General features: G+C 39.5%; 1 protein-coding gene across 2 annotated transcripts in view; it reads left to right on the forward strand.

Annotated features, from left to right (window-relative positions):
- The first annotated feature begins 14528 nt into the window (after positions 1-14528).
- FMN2 (formin 2) overlaps positions 14529-26218 on the forward strand; it is a 195273-nt gene continuing 183583 nt past the window's right edge. The window contains exon 1 of one of the 2 annotated variants that reach the window (XM_068939260.1): positions 14529-14589. The gene's annotated coding sequence lies outside the window, so the exon portion shown is untranslated. The remainder of the gene's footprint in view (positions 14590-26218) is intronic. The other variant, XM_068939261.1, reaches the window with a different exon arrangement.

Raw genomic sequence — 26218 nt, forward strand, 5'->3', positions numbered from 1 at the left:
GCTGGGATGGAAAACGGGGAGGAGTGGCTGACCCCCCAGAGGACTGTGCTGCTGTTGAGAGGGCCCTCGAAGGGCTGGAGAGATGCGCCAAGAGGAGCCTCCTGAGGCTCAACAAGTGGCAATGCCAAGTCGTGCACCTAGGGAGAAATAAGCCCGTGCACCAGTACCGGCTGGAGGCCAACGTGCTGGAAAGCAGCTCTGGGGGAAAGCCCTGGGGGGTCCTGGTGCACAACAAGTTGCCCATGAGCCTGCAATGCACCCTTGTGGCCAAGAAGGCCACCGATCTCCTGGGCCATTGTCAGGAGGAGCCTTGTCAGCAGGTGGAGGGAGGTGATTCTCCCCCTCCTCTCAGCCCTGCTGAGGGCATAGCTGGAGTGCTGTGTCTGGTGCTGGGCTGCCCCGGGCAAGAATCACAGAATCACAGCACGTTTGAGGTTGGTTGAAAGGGACCTCTGGAGATCATCTACTCCAACCGCCCTGCTCCAGCAGGGTCCTCTAGAGCACATTGCCCAGGATCACGTCCAGGCGGGTTTTGAATATCTCCAGGGAAGGAGACTCCACCACCTCTCTGGGCAACCTGTGCCAGGGCTCAGTCACCCTCACAGGAAAGAAGTTTTTCCTCAGGCTCAAATGGAACTTCCTGTGGTTCAGTTTGTGCCCGTTGCCTCTTGTCCTGTCGCTGGGCACCCCGGAGAAGAGTCTGGCGCCATCCTCTCAACACCCTCCCTTCAGATACTTGTACACGTTGATCAGGTCCCCTCTCAGTCTTCTCTTCTCCAGGCTACAGAGGCCCAGCTCTCTCCACCTTTCTTCAGAGGAGACATGCTCCAGTCCCCTCCTTGTGTTCGTAGCCCTCCGCTGGACCCTCTCCAGTAGTGCCATGTCCGTCTTGTACTGGGGAGCCCACAATTGGACACTGCACTCCAGATGATCCTCCCCCTCTCCTCAGCCCTGGTGAGGCCTCACCTCCCTCGACCTGCTGGCAACACTCTGCCTAAGGCACCCCAGGATCCCATTGGCCTTCTTGGCCACAAGGGCACATTGTTGGCTCATGCTTAACTTGTTGCCCACCAGCACTCCCAGGTCCTTCTCTGCAGAGCTGCTTTCCAGCAGGTCAACCCCCAGCCTGTACTGGGGCAGGGGGTTATTCCTCCCTAGGGGCAGGAGCCTGCACTTGCCTTTGTTGAACTTCATGAGGTTCCTCTCCGCCCAGCTCTCCAGCCTGTCCAGGTGCTTCTGAATGGCAGCACAGTCCTCTGGTGTGTCAGCCACTCCTCCCAAGTCTGTATCATCCACAAACTTGCTGAGGGTGCACTCTGTGCCTTCAGCCACGTCATCGATGAATACATTGAACAAGACTGCAGCCAGGACTGACCCCTGGGGGACACCACTAGCTACAGGCCTCCAACTAGACTCTGCACCACTGACCACAGCCCTCTGAGTTGTGCCCTCCAGCCAGTTCTCAATCCACTAAGTAGACATGATATTGTTATACAAGTAAATGAGAAATATTAGTTCATTAACTAAACTCTGCAGTAAGAATTTCTACTTAAAAATACACTTCATAATGCCTTGGTCTACATTTGGAAATTCCCCCACTTCCTGGCATTCTCAGTCCAAATATTCATATATAGATTATTAATAGTGCTCTCACTGTGTCATAATCTAGTTTAGCTGATTCTACTAGATCACCAGATCTATGTAGCTATGAAATTATCTGACTAATAAAAAAGATCAGAAAATCTTATTCCATATTAGGGCAAGAACCAAAGTCCACTCTGGGACATTAGAGATGCCTGATTCCAAATGCATGAGTAAAGATGACACACCTTTTTTAAAGCTGGGTCCACTCTTTACTGCACCAACAGTGCATACAGTCATAACTTGGAAACACTACTGGACTGGTTTTCTGAAAAGATGGGTACGTGCATCCCATCTAGCCTCCAATCTCACAGGCTTCTCCAAATTGCTGGGTTACAACTATATTTAGTCTCATATATTGCTATATTTATATCACTGAGAACAATACAAAAGTTTTTTATTGTTAAAAAATGTTTACTACCTTCATTTAACCTATTCCATTCCACTTTACATTCTCACAGCGCCTTGAAATTCAAATGACTGGTCCTGAAGTAGAATCACACTAACTCGCTAATTTATTTGCATAATACAGAATAAAAAAATACTCATTATCTAATGCTTATATATAGTTGTTTATATATGTGTATGCTGATAGTGACTTTCATAATCTGTGAGGTAACCAGCTACATAAAAAGTAAGTGCTTGGATTATGTAACTTTTTAAAATATAAGTAAATGTTTGCTTCACTTCTGATATTTTAGTATAGGAGGGATAGGTTCATGAAAACATTTAATTTTTTCCTTTTTTAAACAGCTCCTGGTTGAATAGCTATTAAGCGTCAAAATGTTTCCTAGGTGGGGAAGGATATTTTCCACTCTTTCGACTATATTCCCAATAATAAGCTTACTCATATGGTTAAATGCTAGACATCTTAGTCTGCTATATGATCAGGGTGTTGCCACTGCTGAATATTTGTAAGTAGTTCCAGTTTAAAATCACTTACTTTACAAAGCACTCACTGATATATCCAAAATGTATGTGTATCTCTCATGTTTGCTCGGACTGTGCTGTGCACTTCACTACTGTAATCCTTCACACACATTTCTCTGGCAACTCCCCTGCCACATTCAGTGTTCTTGTGTTAGGAGGAACTCTACCAATCAAGCTTAAATTAACAATTTTAAGTGTTTTGTGTATATGCATACAGAACATTTGAAATTGTACAAGTTTACAAACTATGTTTTCAGTTACACTAGTGGTATGCAAATATGATTATTTCCAGCATTCAGGATATAGGAAGTTCTGGAGCTTTGGTATGAGATTAATTGTAAAACAAGGACAAGACTAATTGTAACAGGGTAAACTGACCAGATTTGACCAGATTCTATAATCGCATAAATATATAGATCAGTTAATTGTATACTGAAGCACTAATTCTTATGCAGGAGGTGAGAGAGGGTTATTTATTTTCAAAGCGTATTCCAGTTTCATAGTTGCCACCTCAGAGAAGTGAAGCAGCTTGCGCAGAGTCATAAATCAAGGATGCAGCTGAAGCCCAGCATCTCAGGTCAGAGGAAAACCAGTGAGGCAAGCACTGCCTCACTTTGGGGCTGTACAATAGAAATCCTGAGAAGAATAAAATGAGAGGGAAGGTGGCCCTAACTGGGGACAAAAATGTAGGCATGAGGAGGTTCTGCCAGGAGGAAAAGCTGTCTTGGGGTTTTCATTAGAAAAATCACTGAGCAATGATGTTTCTCTCTGTGCCAGTATGTAGTGAACAAGTATAGGAAAAGCCCAGAAAAGAAATAGGAAATCAAAGGACATAGTTTTGGAGAAGTATAAAGTTGGGTGTTTTTTCAAACGGAGAAGGCAGTGCTCTGTTATCCTGGGGTTCTAGACCTGAAGGAAAGCATGGTCCCAGCAGCAACTTCAGCCAGCAGAAATCCTGCATAGCAAAGGCAAAGGAGTCAGTGCTGTGACCTTCTAAGAAAAAAGATATCAAGGGAGCCTGCATACTGATTATGGCAAGGAAGGTGAAAGACTGCCTTTCAAAAAGCCGTAGGACTTGGACCAGTACTTATACCAGAAGATAAGGCCTTCTAGCTTGCCCAGAAGAAACAAAAATCACAAGTCATTTGGAAGTACTGCCTCGAGGGGTGAGACCGGAAAGGCTATGGGGCAAATAAGCATCATTGTCTGCCCACTGAACTTTTACATCATTTCTAAGAATTCCACTGTCTCTGCAGATGTACTTGTTTATTTTGAACTTTATGATGTTCGACCATAATGCATTCTTTCAGCCTAGGTATTATGGACTTCTCAGTGTTGATTTACCACAACAGTAATAGAGAGTAAATTTTTCTGGTTCTTGTCTGAGCAACAAACACTTGCAGCAACAGAGCTGCAAAGTAAAAGTGAAAAAAAATTAAATATAAGATTTTTCCTTTAAATCATATTTGAAAAATTTGAAATGTTATTACTATATGCAAATATAAATAGATAGGTTTTTCTGAGCAGGACTCAGAAGCCCATGGTATCATTTACTGCATATCTGTGTTCATTAAGGCTAGAAACTCCTACCCACAAAACATTATCCACCTCATTACACATGCATTAACAGAACAGGTTTTTGATAACGGACAACATCACATGCCTTCCTGGATAAATGGCATGTGCCTTGGGACACATCAGATTTGGGAAATGTACAACAGATGTCCGGGAGCTGCTCTGTGAGCAGCCTGGTGGCACTGATTAAAACTCTGCTAAATTGTATTAGCAAGTAAGTTTGCTATTGCCAAAAAGAGATGAAATCTCTTTCAGAGAGTCAGACTTCTGTGACAATATCCAGAACAAGAGTGTTTATATGTGACCTGGGCAGAGAAGCTATTGTATTTGCAAAAGGAAGAAACCTATGCAACTGTTGTAGAAGCCAAGGTCCAACCTTACAGAAACACTCTGTCATGCGATACTTTTAAGCAGAACTCCTCTGAACACTTTGGGGAAGAATGGCAGCAAGCAAAAGCTGTCTTAAGTTGCACATCCTACTTATATTTATGCCTCTGCACCTCAGAGAAGGTATTTGTTTTTGTGACAACATGACTGAGATCAGAATTGGGCTGTGGGAGTTCAGTGAAGACTTCGGGAAGGAGTTATAGGGGAGGACAGTACGACAGGAGCAGCACTGGGCAAACACCTCCTGATAGCCAGGCATGTGGCTGCAGGGATTGTCAGCTTCCTGTGAAGAGGCAAGATGCCTTACATAACCTTAAATAAAATTAATATTCTTGTCCATCCGTAGCTGTGCTTGCTTAATAGAACTCAGAAGTGAGAGAATTAAAAATCTGTACTATGTATTTTCAGTCATTGATGTCAGCAGACTTGGCTCCAAGTTTAGCACAGCTCATGAGTCATATACAGTGACTTAAAAAATAACAATCAGAAGAGACAGAAGGCCCAAAACAAATAGTGGCTTTAGAAATATAAGTTCTGTCTGTGATAAAGAAACTATTGAACATATGTCCTCCTTAGAAAAGCTTAACGTGTGGCCCCTAATTGTGCCTTAACTGTTCAAAATGTTCAAAGAAAAGGGGTCATCCTTAGTTTAGAGGTGGGAATATGAAAGTGGCAGCTCATTTAAAATGAGGTGCAAAAGTTTTTGTAACATCTTTTCTTTCATAAGCGCTAAAATCAAAGTTCGAAAATTAATTACATTTCAGAAATATTTCTTACCAATAATATCACTTCAAAATGTTTCAATGTTTAATATAATGCTTATATTAATATATTAATGCTTAATAAAAATTCAGTTTTCAAAAGAATTGTGTGTTTTGGTGAGGACACACTTCTTTGACCATTTGAAAAAGAGATTTTGATCAAAGTTTGTATGACTATGCCATTCAGAGTATCATTCCAAAAAATGAAAAATGTCATCATTACTCATCAGTAATGTTTTTATCTTAAAAAAAATAAATTATTTTTAAGTTTTAAAAAATTTCAATCCACTTAAAAATTATGAGCTTCTGTGAGGGATGTTATCATGTATCTCATCACCTATATTAACGAAAAGATTTGCTACATGGCTTTGCTATAAATAGAGTGAGGCAAATGTTTGAAGAACGCAGGAAGGACTTTTTTGAGAGGACATATCTTGCATTATTAGGTCTAAACAAATTCTAGTCAGGAAGTAGCTGGTACTTTATCAATAAGCAGACAGGCAGAGTAAGCTCTAATATTGCAATCCTGTTCTGAAAACATTAGCCCTGTCTCTGTTAAAAGTTTACAACAAATTAGTTAACAAATTCAAGGTTTAAAATAACATTTCCTTATGCTGTCACTAAAGCAATTGTGATACAAAGGTGTAGAGCTTGCACAAAAAGTTTAAATAGAAATGCAGTTTAGTGCCTTTTGCTACCAGTACTTCAACCTGCCCAACTTTTAGAGCATCATTTAATTATGAATTAACTTATGAATATGTTAAAATTTGTGTAGGCTAAGGGAAGTGTTTTCACTGTTTGCATTTTTACTATGCTTTTGTACAATTCAGGAAACATGCTAGTAGTAGATGTTTAAAGATACATATGTAAACCCATCTGTAGCTTAGTTTGGTATGGACTTTAATCTGATGTGAAAGAGCTCAGATTTCAAAATGGTTTTGTAAATCCTTCTTTTTCTTTTACTTTCTTAAGTGACATAATGTAATTGACATCACATTGATTTTTCTGCCGTCATAGCAGACCTAAAGTGGTAGAGAAGCATACAATGGGAAAATCCAGAAATATCTATGAGAAAGCCTGGAAACTGTGGATAGCAAGATTTTCCAAAGTTTAATTTAGAAACGTTATCTCTTTGCATGCCTGAAGCATATAGTGGAGCTATACCACATAATCAGTCCCAAAATTCCGATGTTAACCCCACAGTGAAGGTTGCGAGCTTCAACCTGCAAACCTATGGCAAATATGTCTGGCGATTGCTTATCTCTATGCCCAATGAAATCATTAAAGAAATCTTTTGCTACCTACATTTTGAAATTCTTGATCTTCACGGACCAGGGAATCTCAGCCCCTTTTGCATAACAAGATATCTTTTTTCTGGGGCACATCCCCCTTACATGGCAGTGAGGAGGCACTTTGATTCATGACTTGTTTCAAGGTTTCAATGCTGCTTAGTATGCCAGCAGTGTCCAACTATGAGCTATGTTGCTGACTACAACTAGGCATGCTCAGTATATTCTAACTTGAAATTTGTGGGAATAAAACTGGACCTTTAAAGATAATTCTGAAAACTTAGAATTGTTTTTAATATTTAAACATTTCAGCCTGGCACAGAACATTTCATTTTGCGCCCATAGAATGAAAATAATTTTCCTTTATTCTTTAACAGCGTTTTTTTTTTTTTTTTCAGAGTATGGATGCTGTAGCCATGACAACAGTGTGGTGCCTAGAAGAAGAGTGTGGAGATACGACATGTGAGAAATGCATTGTCTATCAGGATAAAAGATTGCTTTAAGACCTATGATTCACAGCAACAAACTTCCTCAGAGGGTGTTTTAACTTTAACTCAAATTATTTTAATCTGAATGAGATAGGGCGATTTCCTCAGGAACACAATTGAGTAAAAAGAAAGCTTAACACTTTGATTTGATTCCAATTTGCATTCTATTTTATAGGGCCTTAACTGACATATTAAAGCTACAGCGATCAGTTTAATAAATTAATAAACACATTTTTATTCTTTCCTACTATCTTAAAATGGACATTATGTCTAAAACATCAGTTTCAATAAAACGTATCAAAATAAATGTCCTTGCAGAAATCCTAATGTGAAGAACTGAAGGAAGGAAAGCAGGAAGGAAGGAAGGGAGATCTATATCTGCCTCTAGCTAGATATTCATGAACTTGGCTCCCATTCCATCTCCGTGGGAATTTAGGACCGAGGACAAAAATACCCCATCAAATCCAATGGGAGTCTTTCCCCTCTACTCAGAGCATAATGGCTCAATCTATATGTCCATTTTACCCAGAAGTACAGGGAGCATACTGAAGTCTAGCTTGCTTCCTGACTTAGACCCACATATCCACACATGGATTTGGATGTAGGATGGCCATAGACAAATGCCAAATGGCTAGAATGATAAGTTTTGGGTTGTTTATACATGCCAGGTACTCTGTTGACACACTACACGGGGTCTTTCTAGGAGAGAATCCTTTGGCAGATTTGGCTGCAAAACGTGCTGTGAAGCCTCCAGTGCAGCTAAGGTATATGTTGGTGGACCATGTGCCTCGTCCATCCGTCATACAGATACAAGTAGTGTTCATCTTTCCCTTTCCAGCAAGCTTACAACAAAGCCTGCAAGACCATATCCAAAATGTAAGTTTGCAACTGAGACTGGGTTTTGGACTGTGTTCAAAATGTAGGTATGACCTTAAAGTCTAGTTATTTTTATTAGAATTAACCCCACAGTGAAGGTGGCAAGCCTCAACCTGTAAACCTATGGTAAATAAGTCTGGCAATTGCCGAAATGTACAATCTGCAAAAGAAGTAATTCTAGGATCCCCTAGTCCTCATGCATGTAGCATTTTAACTGCAGAATAGAATAAATGTACCCAAGCATTAAACTAGCTAGGTACACTATGCTCCAGCAAAGATGAATCCCTAATCATTGGATTTTCATTATCTCTGCATACCACACTGCATTAAGCTTTTCCAGCAATGCTGTTCTCCCTGTCTCATCATGCTCAGAATATTCAAAGACTCTCATGGGTACTTGTGATTAGCTGAGATAACAAAGTCGTCAGAGCCTGAAGTAGAGAGTAAGTCTCAATAGTACACTAGAAATGGAAAAATGGGTTACTTTTTACAAAATTTCAGTAAACTAAGTCTTCATGTTCTAAAGAGACAAAAATGGAACATTTATCAGTGTTTCAAGACCTAGCATTTTCCTTGGGCTGATTGTAGGGATGATTTTTCACTCTCATATATTTGTGTCTAAACACTTTGTGCTGCAAGTAAGTTCCAAAATGTCAGATTTAAATTGCCATTAATTTTGATATTTTCAGCATAGAAAATATGTAGACTGTGTTTAAGAAATGTATATTTGCTTAAATATAGCAAATTCTGCAAGATGCTAAGCAAAAATAAATCAGTCTAGAACTATCCAGTCTTTCAGTCTAGAACGATGTATGCCATGCATTTTACAGTTTAAGAGATAATTCTCAACCTGCAAGCCAACAGTGCCATCCGCTGATTTTTGTATGTTTGCACACAGATATGCTTCAAGATTTTCTAAATCAACATGTGATCCTAAAAGTATTTTTCAGGATGTCTGTATGCTGTCTGCTTAAATGATCAGAATCCTTTTAAACAAACCAACAAATAAAAAAATAGTCTATTTCGTTGTCTGGTGGGATTTTTAATGGATTTGATCCTCACATTTGCAAAGGACTTCTTCACTTTTGCAGGCAGCTGACCTTTATGTTAGTTAGATCCTTTGTTTTCCCTCCGTGCCAAAAATCCCAGTGTCAAATAAAAATCTAAGTATAAGAAGGAAGTGTGTGGTCATAAAATAAACTCACGTTTATTTATTAAAAGACTCGAATTGTCCTGACATCACAGATTGCTGTTTCAATGTATTACATGTTACAGAGGGAACCTAGAGCCTTATATAAACCGATACACAAACGCTCTTCTGCCCAGTTCTGTAAATACACACATACACTCTGAAGGGAAGAGATTTTGATTCACAGTATAAAATCAGTTTCCGCATGGCAAGGTCATGCACCAATACTTCCACAATTACAGATGACTTTTTGCTTTATTTTTAAAACAAGTGGGAGAGGTTTCTGTTTGCTTAATACTTACTTGTTTAAGCCCCTAGTGTTGTGTTTTCAAATCATGTTCTGTAGTTAGAAGTACTAGAAGCATACTTATTCTGGTTTGGTTTGGCTTTGGTTTTATTATGCAAAAGCAGAGTGTACCAAATAAATACCTGAGGGACAGATCTAAGGAGAGACAGAAAATATCACTGGACGACTCATACAACAACGAGAAACCACATCATAATTTTAAGAAACAAAAGCAACCGCTCAAGCTTCTTTTATGGTTACATTATAGCTATATAGTTACATGAAGGCTGATCACATTGCTACTGTGCCCCAGTCCAGTTAGGAACTTCTATGTGCTTCTACTTCGCTACAGCAGCAACCCCATGGAAAAGCGCTGTGTTACTGCCACTTACTCAAAGTATGCTTATAGTCACCTGCAGCTGCAGTGCAAGCTTTCTCTTGCTCTTTTTTCCATAATGCCTTGCCTGGTGTAGAGGGAAAGACCTCTTCTGTAAGTCTGTGCCTGTTAGAAAAAGTTTGGTAATTTTCTGTTTTGTTCAGATAGCATTTCATATGTCATCATAATATATATGAGCCATCTATGCTTGAAATAAGCTAGTTAGAATTTTGAGGTATTGTATAAACAAATAAATATTTAAGTAGTATTGTGAAGGTTAAAAAAAACAAGCAAAACACTTGTTTTGGAGACATGATGTGCCTTAGTTCTACAGTGATTGTTTTTCTGCAAAATTCAGTAGCAACAAGTAGGTGGCACTGCACGATCATGTCAGAGAGACTTCTAAGTGACATGCCAGTTTGCTCGCTTGATATGTGAATATTCTCATTACTCCAGGTTGAATAAATGTTGTTTAATCCTCAGACAGAATTATTAAAAATAATTTTACAAAAAAGTAAAAATTTATCAAAATATTGATACTTCAATTTCAAAATTTAGATTGTAAAAATGAGTTAAATATACTCCGTTATTTCAACTTTTCTGATCTTTTACAGTGAATTACATTAAAAATCTAGGTATATCAGTATTTATATCTATAGATTTATACATAATCTACTTTATCTTTTATATATAAATCTATACACATACACCATCCAAATGAAATCCATATATACATGATGTTAAATGGTATTTACTCTCAAATTCTTGTTTCTGGACAAGCAAGGCCCAAGGAAGTATCTCTTTTGTAAAATGGTTCTTAAGCTATGACCAGACTTTACATGTTATAAGGAAAAAGAAAACCCGTAACAGAACCATGGTTAAGGTTGTACATTGAGCTTTTTTTTTTTTTTTTTTTTTTAAGACTAGGAACTAATCAGGAGAGGTCAGTATCATCACGGGCTTCTTCACTCTAAATGTTCATCCTGTTACATCCTGCTACAGTGTTTTGCAAAACCTCAAGGCTCTGTAAGCTGCCGTGCAGGCAAGTAGTTAAGGCATACACCTGAGGAGGGAGGTGTCTGACTACCTGCTTCGCAAACTATTTCTGTTTCCGAAGACTACGTAACCTGATATGCACAAATACTCCTGGGAGCAAGGATTGGAAAGTGAAGTTCCCATTTGCAGCGATGCCTCTGAACGACAGTCAGAGGCGCACTTGCCGGCTGCTCTTCAGGCCCTGTGCTCCTTACAGTGCTGACCATGCAGTGCCCTGGGCTCAGCACAAGGGATGGAGGCCAGCTCCCGCCTACCTCAGCTCTGTAGCGGGCAGCAGAGAGGCACCAGCATCCAGGAGATCTTGGCAGCTTCCCTACGTCTTTAGTCGCTTCCTACTGTGCAAAGGGGAGCAGTGCTTCTAGCGCTCACTTTTTGCTTTCTCCCCTGGCTATGCGTGTGTGGGTGTGTGTATAAACTGGGTTCCCTGAATCACATAGCTGGAGTTGGTGATACTAATGTTTTGTAACACTAATGCTGGCCATTGATATTGAAAAAGCTGAATTATTTTGCCTAATCATTTCCCCATTTTAATTTCAAAAATACTTATTTCAGTTCTTGGACTGTCGTATCTTTCTCAGTCTTTTCCCCTCTCAAGCCCAAATGACAGATGGAAACCCTCTAACTTCACAACAGTCCCACTATCATACTTTGCTTTTGTCACATTCATTTCTAGGTAAGAATTGTAAGATCAAGTGCGAAGAAATGGAAAGATAAATAACTGGGTATTGGGGAGAGAGAGAAGTTTCAAAACATAAAACAAGAACAATCAGCGAAGCAGCCTAGGAAGGGAAAGCTTGGGAACAGCAAGAGAAATAAGGTGATTTTAAAAGGTGACACTGACAACTTTTGTGGATTTAGTGTTGCACTGTGATGTTTTTGGGTTTCGTATTTTGGGGGGGGCTTGGGGAGCTTAGGGAGAAAGACTTGGTTCAAAGTCTGTAAGATATTTACATAATCAACAATAATCATCCCCATGCATTATAATAACTATTCTAAGGAAATTACTAACTTGGACATACTTGCTTATTCAGACACAAAAGAAAAGGCTATAAAGTTGAACAGCAAATAAGGCCCATATGCACACGTGATTTTTCCTAAGTGCAGTCCTGACGACATCCGACCGGAAACACTAACAGGAAGATTGAATCCCAAATTCAGTATTAGATTTGTAATTTGGTATACAAGCCCAGGGCCACTTAATTAGTTTGCACTATCAGTAAACATTAATGAAAAACAAAAACCATGACTGGGAATTGTTTATTTTCCTGAGACGCCGAATTGCTAATCAAACTATGCAGAAAAGCCAAAAAAATCCACGTGAACAACATGCGAACAAAATAGTATTTATTTTATAAGCAAAGATGCCCAAATCTTCACAAAGTTTTTAATTATAACTATTTCCTTATCAAAGGTTAGCTGATAGAGTCTTAATCAGCAGTATACAACCTATGGCTTTTTTCTGTTCAACCGATCTTCTGCATGCTCACCTTTGCATATTTAAATCTTATTTCATCAAGCCATTGATCTAGGAGCTGGCATAGATTCTTATGCTGGTGCCAGCACCCTTATTTTTATGGAAGACTTAAATACTTTGTATTTATCTCTATCAGCACATATGAAAATGGAATTCATGTATAGTGGAAAAGCCTGCTCTTTGTGTGTTTGTTCACACTGCAGTTTGGGACAAAAATCTGAAATCATTAGACTCATTGTACAGTGAAATGTTCTGAAAATGAACATTTTGTGGCATTGCTTTTGATGGAATTTAAGTATTTGTCAATTCTTAAAAAGATTTTCCTGGTGCTTAATCTCAATTTATGCTTTAATTATTGTGCTATGTAAGAGATGAGCCCTGTCTTCATTACTCTGCTTCCAGCTTTCTACTAGACTGCACCTTGCCTTGTTCATAGCTGTGTCTACTCAGCCTGACCAAGTATAGTTCTAGCACTGTCAAATATGCAGCAGACTCTCCTCTGTGCAAGAGAAATTGGCCCAGTGAAACCAGATCAGCACAAGGTGAATTCTGCACTAATGGTTTAAAAGCCTTCATCTATACTGGGAAGAACTGATATTGCTTATCAATGCTACTGTGGAAAGAGTGGGAACCCCACAGCAATTATGCTGCTTGGTTTGCCAGCCCATAGCATACAGCCACGGATGCAAAGCCTTGTTACATCTGCTCTGCCTAAATCAGGTCCAAAAAAATTCAGTGCCAAGCCTCACAGCTTTGTGTGTCACCGCACAGGCAGAGCAGAGAGGATTTGCTGCCGGTGAAAGACAGCGAGGCAAGGAAGCCTTCTGCTCCGCCGCCAGAACTGCCAATCTCACACGCAGGCAGCGGCACCTCGCTGCTATCCAAAGGCAGACTCCCCCTCCATGCAGCAGCATGCCAAGGCCTGCTCCTGCCGCACAGCCCCAGCACCTGATTCCCCTTCCCCACCAGCCACACCGGCGCAGGGCTGGGGCGCAGCCGTGGCACCTGCCGCAGGAGGCTGTCGCGACCCCCTGGCCCCTCCACGCAAGGGCGTTGTGCTGGTGGGCATGCCTCCAGCGACCGCCTGCCACCCCAGGCCCTTCCTTGCCTGCCATGTGGTAGGATGCAAGAAGCAGCCAGGACAGAAAAAAAGAAAAAAGAAAAGTTTGCATGACATTCTTTCTACCTAATCTCATCTGTCACCTACTTTAGTTGCTCTCTTGCCTGCTTAGCTCCTGTTTCTCTGGCCATTCTCATCTACGTTCATTTCTGCTAATTAATCGTACACCTGTTAAGTTCAACTTGTTAACTGTTTCCTCTGCCACCACCTTTCTTGGTATAGGTATCTTTAACTATATTATTTTCCTATCTTTTTCCCTGTCGTCCTGTTATATTCTCTACCTCAACACTCATCTCTCTCCGTTCACACGTAGCGGGGAAGTATGTTCAGTTGTAGCTGCTCACTTCAAGGGACAAGCAGGCATTAGCCTGAGGTCTGTGCACCGTGTAAGTTGTTATCCTGATGGCCATAAGCAGAAGATAGGTTTTGAACTGATGCTCTTCAGAGAGCTTTTGCCCCTACTCCTTTTCCCTATTGTTAAATCCTTATCTTTTTCCTGTTCCTCCCTGAAGAGTCCCACCATGGCCCAGGTGCAGTTTCACAGCCCTACAGAAATGTGCATTTTTAGTGATGATACATAAAAAGAGAAGTAGATCTGACTTTCATTCCTCAAGCAAGATACCTAGGCAAAGCATCTCAAGGCTGCAACCCTTTGTTTATGAACTGAGTTCTTCATGCTGAAATCGAAAGGAAAAGATAACTATCTCCTCCTACTTTTAGAACAGTGCTTTTCAAAGGAAGAGCTAAACGCTATAACATTTTTCCTCTGATATTCACCAGTCAATTCTTAATTGTTATCTGCTTGACAATGTTGTCTGATACATGCAAAGCTCTGGAAAGAAAAAGAAAAATCTTCCTTTTTCCTCTTGTAAAGAGGTATTATCCAAATGCGTCTTGGCAGCTGATGATAAGAGCACAGCCTGTAATACATTTCTCCAATTAATTTCAGGAAAAATGCCAGATGTTACTGCTATTCAGTTTGCCAAGCCTATAGGAGTGCTTAGATCTTGGACTTTTTTTTTTTTTTTTCTGACCACTACAAAGATGGAAGGAGTCGGGATAGAACTAAATCTTGCTATAAGCTTTTGATCAGGTACAAAGTAAAACAGAAACAGCAGGCTCCACGTTGGTTATTCTGAAGGTAAGTCTCCTGTCAATTTAGTAAATTTCCCAGGCTTCTAATGGGGCTAAGATATAGTTTTAAGAAATGTATTTTTACGTAGTCATTTAAATCAGATGTGATTATTGTTTCTTTTTTCTTTTCTGACCTGGAATAATTTTTAGCCAGTATTGTCTCTGTTACAGATTATAGCTATTTACTAAGTAGTGACTTCTTACAAGAAGCCTTCTGTAAACGGAAGCAATTTTTCTTGAACCGTGCTGTTTATTCAGCATATCCAGCTGATATTTTACAGCTTAAGGGTAGGAACCTTTTAACTGGAAGCAAAACATAATTTTTTTATTTCAAACTAAGATAGAGAGAGATTACTGAGTTCAGGAAAAGGAATAGTCATGGAAATTTTCATTCATCCATATATCTTAAAATATCTGCAGATTGCTGAGGAGGAAGGACAATGTTCATAAAATAACTTTTTTTTAATAAGAAACTGAGTACTTACATGAGTTGAACGAAGAACTGCAAGAATTAAATAGACAGGACATCATACGTAAGCATGCAAACTGGACGTCAAAACAATGTGGTTTTATCAATAGCAAACTTCCAGGCTGGTTTGTTTGAAAGGTAATGTGAGGAAGCCTGTCAATTTACTCGCAGCTTCAGTTTGAGGCAAGATAAGATTTGGTAATGGAGTGCTAGAGAATATAACTCTGGGGGCACCTGTATACAAGAGTTTTCGTTCTGTATCTTACATAGGGAATGGTTAACAGGCAACAATAATATATACAGCCAGATCTTTCGTGTTTCAGTCAAACCAAAATCCTATCGTGACTAATAATAATTTACATCTGAGTCAAGTTAGAAGGCCTAACTGTAAAGCAACCTCCCTGTCGTAGGCAGGTGCTGTAAGTGTAACTTTTAACAGCAGCCGGTGGTGGCAGTTACGGCCGTTTGGGCGTGGTCTGCGCCCAGCCGATCCGCCACAGACACCGCCCGGTGGGTGGAGGGCTCCTGCGAGGGAAGGCGACCCGTAGCGCCGCCCGAGGTAAGGTGCCTTTCAATAAAACGCACCTGCGCAGCACGGGAGGAGACTTAAGCCAGGGAAAGTCTCCAGTTTGTGGAACTTTACAGGATTCAAATTTGTTAGATGGTGCGGACAAGAGAAGAGTGTCAAATAGCAAAGCCTTAAAATGCCTTTTGTCCTTAAAAAGAAGGGTCTGTCTTATGGGGTGAAATTCACACGGCGGAGCGGGTTCGGTTTTAGCCCTTCCTGAGGAGACAATATGATGACCGACTCGGGACTTTGAAACAGGAATAAAACTTGAGCAAAAAGGATAAGCTACTTTTAAGGACAGTGGTCTTCTGTGACTTGAGCACAGGACTCAGACTGAAGGCAGTTCTGCCACTTCATTACTGGGTGACTTCTGGCAAGTTACTTCATCTTTCTGTACTACCACTTTTGTAGAACGGACATGGTGATACTGAGATGTCTGAGAGTTTCATGTCCTTATTGCTGGACCCCTCCTGATTCATCAGTTTACTGAGTGTGCAAAGAATTGCTCATAAATTCAGCTGGGAGAATTACCAAGCGTCTGTTGAGAAAAGGATGACAGGTGTCAGAATTCATTTTCAGTTTGAACCGTGAAACAGTTTCTTAATCTTTGCAACAGTTAGAAAACAACTCTGCAGTTTCCTATTAACCAAAGTTAGCAACATTATTTTCTTAATGATCAGGAAGACTTTTAAGTATTTTCCTCTCTTTTAGAGACTGTGTGATAGACTCAGTAGGCAGAGTGTTAAGACTGGGAGTAAATTCACTGAGGTATGCTTAATTTCTGAGGTAGTATAGTACGCTCCATAAAGTGAGATTATGATTCTCCTCAGCCTGCGTGCGTGCAAAAGCCACAGGATAGTCTGCCTCGTGGGTTTTCCCTACAGCAGGCAACAGCTAGCCAGGCAGCAAAGTGAAGTTGTTGTTCCAGGCTAATACCGAGAGCAAGCATGTTTTCCAAATAGTACAGAGAATACCTTACTATTTATATAGAGAGAGAATACCTTACTATTTCGGTCCGTTTCTGCTGTCTGATGGGGTTTCATCATTTCACGTAAGATGAAAATGTACCCTTTCAACAGTAGACCAGTCTGTCCCCAAAACTCAGGAATTTTCTGGGAAGTCTGCTTCAGCATTTAAAATGTGAAATATGATGTAAAAGTCAAGCTGACACTCTAATTGCTTTATGACTCTGTCTCTCTGTACAATGAGTGCTATCTCTGTACAGGATACCATAAAACTTAATAACATCCATGCAGTGTTCTAAGGACTCCTTAAATCATATAAAATACTACTCATGCAAAATGTCTACCTTAACTTACTCTATGCAGTCCTCTGCAGGAGCTCTGATGAAGCAGTTCAGCAGTATTTCAGTAAGTGGGTTTGAAATAATGGTCAGAAGATAAAACAAAGACTAAAAATCAAAGAAAAATGTATTGAGATTTATCACTTAATTTGTCATGGGTTTCTGTGCCAGATGGATGATTCACCTGACAAAAGGCCCACAAAAAAAGGAGATTACCGATTGTCTTTATGCGTACAGGGAGAGAAACGCTTCTGAGTAGTAATAATAGAAGCACAGACTTTCTTGTTACTCTACAATTTGGCTTTTGCCTGCCTCCATTGAGAGCATCCAGTGAGGTATGATCCTCCTCCATCTTGATCAGTAACTCAGTTTAAAATGTTTTATTTTTGTATCTGTGAGAATTTCAGTGTCTGAATCATCATCACACATACTGGAATATCTGGAAGAACTGAGCAATCAAATCAATTATATCACAGGATCAAAGAAACAGTGAAACAGCTTTCTATATGCTGAACTTTCAAGCAAAGAAAATTCTACTTATTGGCCACATTTCCTTATAGTTAAATGATTGTGTTTGCTCCTTTACAATCCTGAATCACTGACATGCTCCACATTATAGTTCTCAGACCTCACATCTGTGTGTCTTTCCATCCTAAAATCTCAATTTATTAATAGGAATAGAATTAGAACTGGATAGGCAGTTAATGGTGTAACTTCATTTCCAGCATATGGAATGCCAATAGCAAGGCTATTACTACAGGGTACTTGGCTGTAACAATCACCTTCTCTGAGAAGATTATGTTAGATAAGTAAAGCATAGTTCTGACTTCTTAATATCAAGAACCACTGAAAGGTTATTCTTCAGAAAAGCTTTTGTAATTCATGACTCAGTTTCTAAGAAATAAAATTTCTAGCTTGTCTTCAATAACTTGTGAAAAAAAAAAAGCAACTAATATTATTTCATTACATTCTAGATACTACTTTGGACAGTGGAAAAAATCCTTATACTTCCACCACAGGCATGAATTTCTGCATGGCAGTAATTTTTATGCATACTGTCTTCTTCTTTTTTTTAACATTTCACAAAAGCACAATGGGATTTTATTTTCATCCTGCACAAAAATAAATAAATAAAAAAACAGTTAAAAACATGTCCTCTTGCTCTTCTGTGACTGCAGCTTTTTATATACTACTAATAAATGATTGGTGACTTCACTGAGGGTTTTTTTTTTTACCCTGACAGGTAGAAACATTAAATTAAAATCCCCTTTGCTCTCTTGACTTACTGGAAAGTGTGGAGATATAGTTGTAAAAAAACACTTTCACAGGAGAAGGTTTCCTGATAGAGCATCAATTTTGATCAGAAATCTTGCAACATTGAAAGTAATCAGCAGGTAAAATGATGTGATAATTGGGGGAAAATAGTTAGGTTCAGGAGCAATTACTCTAACTTGCAGCTGCAGTTAAATAAGCTCATGTGGTGCCAGAGGCATAAATTCTACCCACATGTGTAACACAGTAAATGGTGAGTGCATAGCCCTCCTTTGAGGGTTGAAATCTGGATCATAAGTTCAGGAAGATCCCACAGAAAGTCTGATAGGTGAAGTGGAAGGAGCTCTGGAGACTGGTGAGCTAGAGCATATTCAGTCTCTGTTTAAGATACTGCTGTGATTGTTTTATAGCCAAAATGAATGCAAAAGAAAGTTTTCCCATTCAATTTCTTTTTAAGCAATCTTGTTCTTTTATACAAGAATTAAGTTAAAATCTCTTTTTAAAGATAAAAATTATAGGAATTCTGCAGTTCTACAGTAGCTTCTTATCTTGCTTGTACCATCTTCCTTCCTCAAAATATCTTTGCATCATTTATTACTCTTTGAGTTGACCTCATGAAATAATTTCAAATGGTATCTTCATCACTAATCCTGCAAAGCCCCTCAGGCATGGTGATCTTTGGCTTTTTTCCTCTGTGTCAGTATCAACCCATCTACATTTTTCAGTTTACTGAAGTTTCCTCTTTCACTCAAAATTTTGACAGCTTTCCTGTAAACGGTATGTTTTTTCTAATTTATCTGGATAAATCATATTCTTGTTTTGGATTTTAGTGTTTTCAGAAGGTTATTTGTGCTGTCCAGTTCAGTACCTTGATAATGAAGATGTAGTCAATGCAGGGGAGGAGAAAACAGTGACGTAATTTACTTCAGGTCTGATCCTTTGAAGTGTGAGCTGGGGAAGTAATCTCCATGCATGGAGCATGGATCCTGTGAAGTTCCCTCGGCTGAGTTTCAAGGCTTCTGGAATTCTTCCTTCCAGAGGTATGGAATTACTCAACTGTTACCTTAAAACTATAGCTTTTCAATGAACACTCAGTGCTTTAACTGTAATCTAGACTGAAAATATGACAGAGAAATAGTAATATCTTCTCATGCTTTCAAACAATATGAATCAAATTGATATGTGAACTCACTTCTTCATTATCTCTAGCTTTTGGGGTGTATATTTAGGGCTATGATGCATCTAGATTTTTTCCAAGCATGCTACATCTTCCAAGATAATTTCAGAGTAGATGACAAGACTACATCTCTCTCAAATATCTGTAGGTATCAGATAGATCTATCAGTGTGGATGCTACAGCAGAAGGATAGCTGCTCTTACTGAAACAGTACTTACTGCATGTGCTGGCCACACCTGTGGAACATGAGCACTGTGGCTGTGCAGCACATGCTCATTTAGTCTAACAAATACAAAGGTAAGTTTCCTGATACGAACTCATCTTTGAGGGACCTGATCACTAAATTCTGTTCAAAACAATCCAGCTAAGAGTATATCTTGGTAAATGACTTTGCCTCTTTCCTTTGATACTGAACATATTAAGTGTGACTACGTGGTTAGTACAGAATAATGGTCCCAGGTGGGGTTCTTCTTCATCCTGATGATGATGAGAAATGCCCTGAGGATGACTGAATTGGATCCTGCAGGCCAAAAATTGGTTGCACAGCTGGTGACAACAACAGGAGTTTGTTTTTTATGACCATGGGGCCCTCTTCAAGGACCAACAACTGCTTGGTAGAGAAAATTGACTTGAACTGTCAGGCTTAGAGGCTTGTGATCTAACTAGAGGTTAGTCACTAGGAGCATTCCCCAGGAGTTACCCAGTGGGTCCAGTACTATTTTACATCCTCATTAGTGACCTGGATGATGAGACTGAATGCACCATCAGCAGGTTTGCAGGTTGGGAGGAGTGAGTGATACACTAGAGGGTTGTGCTGCCATTCAGAGGAACTTCAACAGACTGGAGAAACGAGCAGAGAGGAACCTCGTAACACTCAACAGTAGGAAGCACCAAGTCCTTTACCTGGGGAGGAATAAACACTTGCACCAGTTCCAGCTGGGACCAGCCAGCTGGAAAGCAGCTTTTCAGAGAGGGAACTGGGGGTCCTGGTGGACAAGTTGAACATGGGCCAGCAATGTGTTTTTGAGGCAAAGACCAGTGGAATCCTGGGCTGCATTAGGAAGAGCACAACCAGCAGGTTGAGGGAGGTGATTCTTCCCCTCCCCACTCCAGAGATGTGTACCTCCTCACTGGTGAGGCCACATCTGGAGTGCTGTGTTCAGTTAAGGGCTTCCCAGTAAAAGAAAGACATGGATTTACTGGAGCGAGTCTAGTGAAGGGCCACAAAGATGATTAAGGGACTGGAACATCTCATACAAGGAAAGGCTGAAAGAGTTGGGACTGTTCAGCCTGGGGATGACAACATTGACAACATCTTATCAATGTATATGAATATCTGAAGGGAGGGTGTAAAGAGGTCTGGGCCACACACTTCTCAGTGGTACCCAGTGACAGGATAAGAGGCAATGGGCACGAACCAAAACACAGGCAATTCCACTTGAACGTAAGAAACTACCTCTGTACTGTGAGGCTACTTGAATGTTGGAACATGTTGCTCGGAGAAAATGTGATATCTTCATCCTTGCAGATGTTCAAAAGCCATCTGGATACGATCCTGGGCAATGTGCTCTAGGTGACACTGCTTGAGCAGGGGAGTTGCACCAGACAGTCTCCAGAAGTTCCTTCCAACCTCAACTATTCTGTGATTCTATTACTGTTCCTTCAAAACGCACAATTAGCCCATTTCTGAAAAATGTTGGATAGACTTAATCTACAAGCATGATATAAGTGACCTTCCCATAATCAGGGAGTCAAACATCCACCAAATGTGTATAGACCACTCTAACAAAGTATGCATTAGATTGCACATATTTACTAGCTGTGTTACAATGACTATGCAGTGCCACTGCACACCTACCAAGTTCTGTATGTCCTATGTGTAGCACACAAACTTGGTCTGCCTGTTATTTGGTTATCTCCCTAGCTGAAGATGCAAGCCCTGTGGGAACCATGCTAATGGGGAAAGGGGAAAGAATATAGTTTTTTTTTCTGTCCCACCTCCCTCAAGCCCCTTCCCTGCACTCCCAGTTCTGCTTCTAGAATAGTGCAAAGGTTTTGAAGGAATAATGTGTATGTGTAGCTTTAATCTATCTAAATTTAACTGGGTTTGAGTGTTGTTGCTTTTTTTTTTTTTCCCTTCCTTCCCTCCCTCCCTCTCTCTCTCTTCCCCCCCACCCCCACCCCCCTGCCATGGGGGAAATCATTTGGACATTTCTGAATAGGCTTCCTGACGTCTTCATTTTTTTTTTTCTTGACTTTAAAGGACCACAGAGTGCAAAAACGAATCATCTTCAGGTGGGAGGAAGGGTTAAAATAGTCCATTTTACTTCAGTTTACACAGAGAAGAGTAAGAGTCTGTCAGACCCAGGTACCTCTTATCCTGTAATACATTGACTCAGGGACATAGTTTTTCCCCTTGAGGTCACCTTCTGAATATGAGACATCCTCAGAGACTGAAATGAATTTGAACAAGCCAGATCTACCTTCTCAGAGCTTCTCCATCACTGCAGTTCTGTGAAATGTAAACTACAATTTTTTTATTTTTTTATTTTTTTACAAAAATGCTGCAAGTTTGATGGAGACCTTCAAGTTTAAGACAATAACAACAAATTCCCATATGAAACTGAAAAATGTTTTAAATAAATGATAAGGGGGAAGGGAATTTACTGTAACTTTAGATGCCAGTTTTATTCTAATTTGTCACTTTTATAACCAAAAGGCAGAACTTATTCCATTTAATTTCTCAAATTCCCACATCCATTTGCAGTCAAAAAGTCAGATTCTTCCCTGATTTGCACACAAGTCCTACTTCAGTGAAGTTACAAAGACATGAAAGTCAGGGCAGAATTTAATTCAATCTGGGTTGCTCTGTAATGTGCCGTATAGCTATATATCATATTACCATGAACACTTAAATTATGTTACTGTTCTTCACAAATATCATGCATACCATATTTTCAATAACTTTTGTGAGAAGCCTTTTATGCACTGAAATTTCTCAAGGCATGTATGATACCATTTAAACAAAGTTCCTGCAAATGTCAGTGGCTGTTAACATCTGAATCAAGCTGTTCCCAGTTCATGTGACTGAAAATGGTGCCTAGAGCAAAAAACCCAGACACTCTGACTCTCATGTAAGTGTAGTCTGTATAGAAACGTTACTACTGAACACAAGCAGAATTTGCAGAATACACTTCAGATTACATTTTGGCAGGAAATAAGGTAAGGTTTCATTAAGACCATTTCATTATAATTATTTGTATTAAAAATATGTTTTAGAAATGATCGAAAAGCTGAGGAAAAATATGACGTGCTGCTAAGTGAGGATTCTGGAAACAAGGCTAACTGGCTCACACATTGCTGGCAGTATCTGAAATTCTCCTGGGATTATCTCGGAATTATCTCACAGGAAAGAAAGCTGAATTTGGGGGTTTAGCTTATAGCCACCCTAGGGAGCAGTTCTGAATGGCCTTATATTCTTCAAGAGGTTTTCCACTCTCTAAGTAGAATGAATGCCATGCGGTAACCAGCTGTGCATAAGGGTAAAGGGCATTTATAGCAATGGAGAATGAAAGAGATGAATTGAAATATATGCATATGTGAATAGGCCTTGTTTGGTTGTAGGGATGGCATCAAAGACAGAGATCTGTACCAGTCAGGGATGTCTGGACTAGTAGCAGCTGCGGACATATGCATGTATTTTACCTCCAAAGGTGTTAGTGTAGCTAAATGTATTACAGACATAACACATTGACACATGCACATACTTTCAGAGAAATTGCAAGGTTTAAAAACATATCAGAAAATACATAACTGAAACCCTAACTGCCTGTGAAGCTCCCAGTTCAGAAGAGAAAGCTTCTGTAGTCATCGTTGTTTGTAAAAAGAAGTTGATCAGACTTGCAGGCTGTTAGGGGCAATGTAAACTTCATCTCTCATTTAGGAATCACTCCATTTTAAGATACAAGTCTTAGTAAGGGTCTGTGTATTGTTAACATGTTAAGCTACTGAAGGAAGGAAACAAGGGGCGCAATAGCTCTTATTCTCCAACCTCCAGTTTCCTCTAGTTATTGTCTGCATGCTCTGGGCTATGTGGAATGAATATCTATGGCTGCATAGCCTATTCCCTCTCCTCCATGGTGTCTTTGAGTCCTAATGTTATGGAAAAATGTGGTTACAGAATATGACAACTGCAGTCCTTTGTACTTTATTCTCCTCCTTTTTTCTTCCATCCTTGCTGACAGTATGTGCTTATTCTGTAGGAGAGAAGGAAAGGACAGAGAAGTAGCTATGCGACACCCCTAGCATAGTTACAGTAAGTGTGCTGCCTCAGCAGTGCACCACTTGTGTTCCTGTGGATCTACAGGGTAATGTCACCAGGCTGCCCACGCAGCGCTTGACTAACTCATATTCACAGCAAATAGGCTACGTGTTTCGGTGGATGCATTTCTTTTTTTTTTTTTTTTTTTTTTTGCTTTAGGAAGCAGGGTGTTCTACATGTCCTAAGGGGAGATGGTAAGGGCAAACTAAGCAAATTATATGCTCGATTCATCTGGCAAAGAGTTATATCATGTTTCCAAAAATAGCCTAGGTGTAGTGTCAAACAATTTGTATTTGCTCTAGCCAGACTTGCTGTGGATTTTGATTTAAACATAGATCCTCCAACAAAAAAAACTAATAAGTTTGTTAAATAAATAGTGGATAATGAGGTGTTATGACAGCTCTTGTTCAGTCTTTCAAGATCTGCAACTGATTTCCCTGAGCTGGATTCTTATCGTTTCTAACTGATGCAAATTTATGAGTTGTCTAGTGATGTCAGTGGGGGTAATCTTATGCAAGACAAGAAACTGTACCCTTAGCGTTTAAAAATAATGAACCAAGTAGGTGGTTTAGTACGTCAAACTCATTTTATCTGTTTTGGGATGATAAATGAGGTAACAATATAAACCCCATTTCTGTGGATACCTCTTCTTGCAGCAGAAACAATGCAGAAGCCATAAACTGTTGAGATAACTAATATGGAATAGTCCAGTTATGTCTGTATGTAGAAACTAGTTATGCTCAAGAATGCAAAAGAGTTCAGAAGCATCCTATATTTGAGGTTTTACTAAGAAATTATTTTAATAGAAGAAAGCAAGATTGAATGTGTTTCCATGTAGTCATTAGACAAACGCTTCTATAAAGCAAATATCAGGATGTCCTGGGTAAATAATACAATTAAACAATGAGAAACCATTTTAGATTGTTCTGAAACAGTCTTGTAACCAGTTACATAACAGAAGTTACATAGATATCAAAAACTTCAGTATCTCGGTGTTAGTCATTAAATAACAATTTAAAAATACTCTTGCATTCAGCAGCTTTTGAAGTTATAGTGAACCAGGACTCCCATAATAATTTTTGTAGAAACTTTGTACATATACACCCTACTGACCTGGGTCAAATATTTATTGCATTTTGCAGCATAAGAGGATTTTGTTCCATCTGAAATCAACAAATGCATATGTGTTCAGAACTGCAATTGTTACTGAAGCTAAATTCCCCTCAATGATGTCTCCATATCTGAACCCTAAGTTTCATTATGTTGAAGCAGTTTCTCTCCAATACTTTATTAAATTCTGAACTGCAGCTTTATTTGCTTTTTGCTACAATCTGAGCCTTTACTGCTTTACCACTGTAACTATTTCTTAAACTGTTGCACTCTGTAGTGCAACATTTATATACAGATTAGCTTTATCAAGAAGAGTCTAAAACAGTGTTCTCCAAAAATTGCCTTCATCCATTATAAATATTTCAAGAAGCTCTTTTCTCTGCATTCAGTTTCATCCTAGGACCAGAACAGAATATGGAATTAAGAGTAATCAGCAAAGAATATGAATAGCACACAACATGTGTATAACTAAAGGAATTTTTAAGTAATGCTATATCTCTTTCAAGCGTAAGGTATTCTTTGCGCTAATTTTTTGCATAAAGAATAGTCTACATCATGAACAAGGTATTCTGTCTCTTCTCTGTATACCTTCCTCTGAAGGTATGAATGCTATGCTGGCATAGTGTTTCAAGCTACACCAACTGGAGTATCAAGAGTTCTAGGATGCAGCTGGAGCAGATCCTCATTGAAGGAACAAAGCAGCTGTGTCAGAATGCATGTATATTTATAAATAAAGAAGACTTTTGTGTAGATTTTACCTTAAGAGCTCTCTGAAATCTTCTGTGCAGTTTGGGGCCTAGGTGGTAACAAAAGCAGCATTATTAATAAATGATTTGGGATGATGTCAATTTAAGGAACTGTAACTGTTCCTAGAAGGACTTTTGGAGTGGCTGGAAAGCTCAAGAATCCCTCAATTTCTGTTGAAATAAAAATATATATTTAAAAAGAACTATGGAAAGTAGGATCGTTTGACACCTAGCTTTAAGAAAAATCTTTGATCCTGCAGACTACTAAAGAGATGTTTACTCAAAGCTATTTCCAATTGACTTACTCCTGTCTGTGGGAATAATCTTGAGAATCGTGGTTTAGGGCAGAGTCCTTGGATTTCCTCTCTGGGATACAGCTGGTCTTTTACCTCAGAGGGAGAAACATCAGGCTGGCAATAACTCAAAACTTCACAGAAGCATCGGACTGCTTAGAACCCTGTTACGGTACCTGTGGTATTTTAGTTTAGCTTTGTTAGAGGTCTAATGAAATATTGGCATGAAACTGGAGGAAAAATAAAAGCATCATGAACAGCCCAGAATAGAGTGAAAAACAGCAAATTCTGTGAAGTGGAATGGATAAAAGCAGGATAAGTTGTCTGTATATGTTCTCTCAGACTTTTTCCTCCTAGTTTCTTGATCTCATGTGCAA

The sequence above is a fragment of the Struthio camelus genome, chromosome 3, assembly GCF_040807025.1.
Source record: "Struthio camelus isolate bStrCam1 chromosome 3, bStrCam1.hap1, whole genome shotgun sequence".
NCBI classification, from domain to species: domain Eukaryota; kingdom Metazoa; phylum Chordata; class Aves; order Struthioniformes; family Struthionidae; genus Struthio; species Struthio camelus.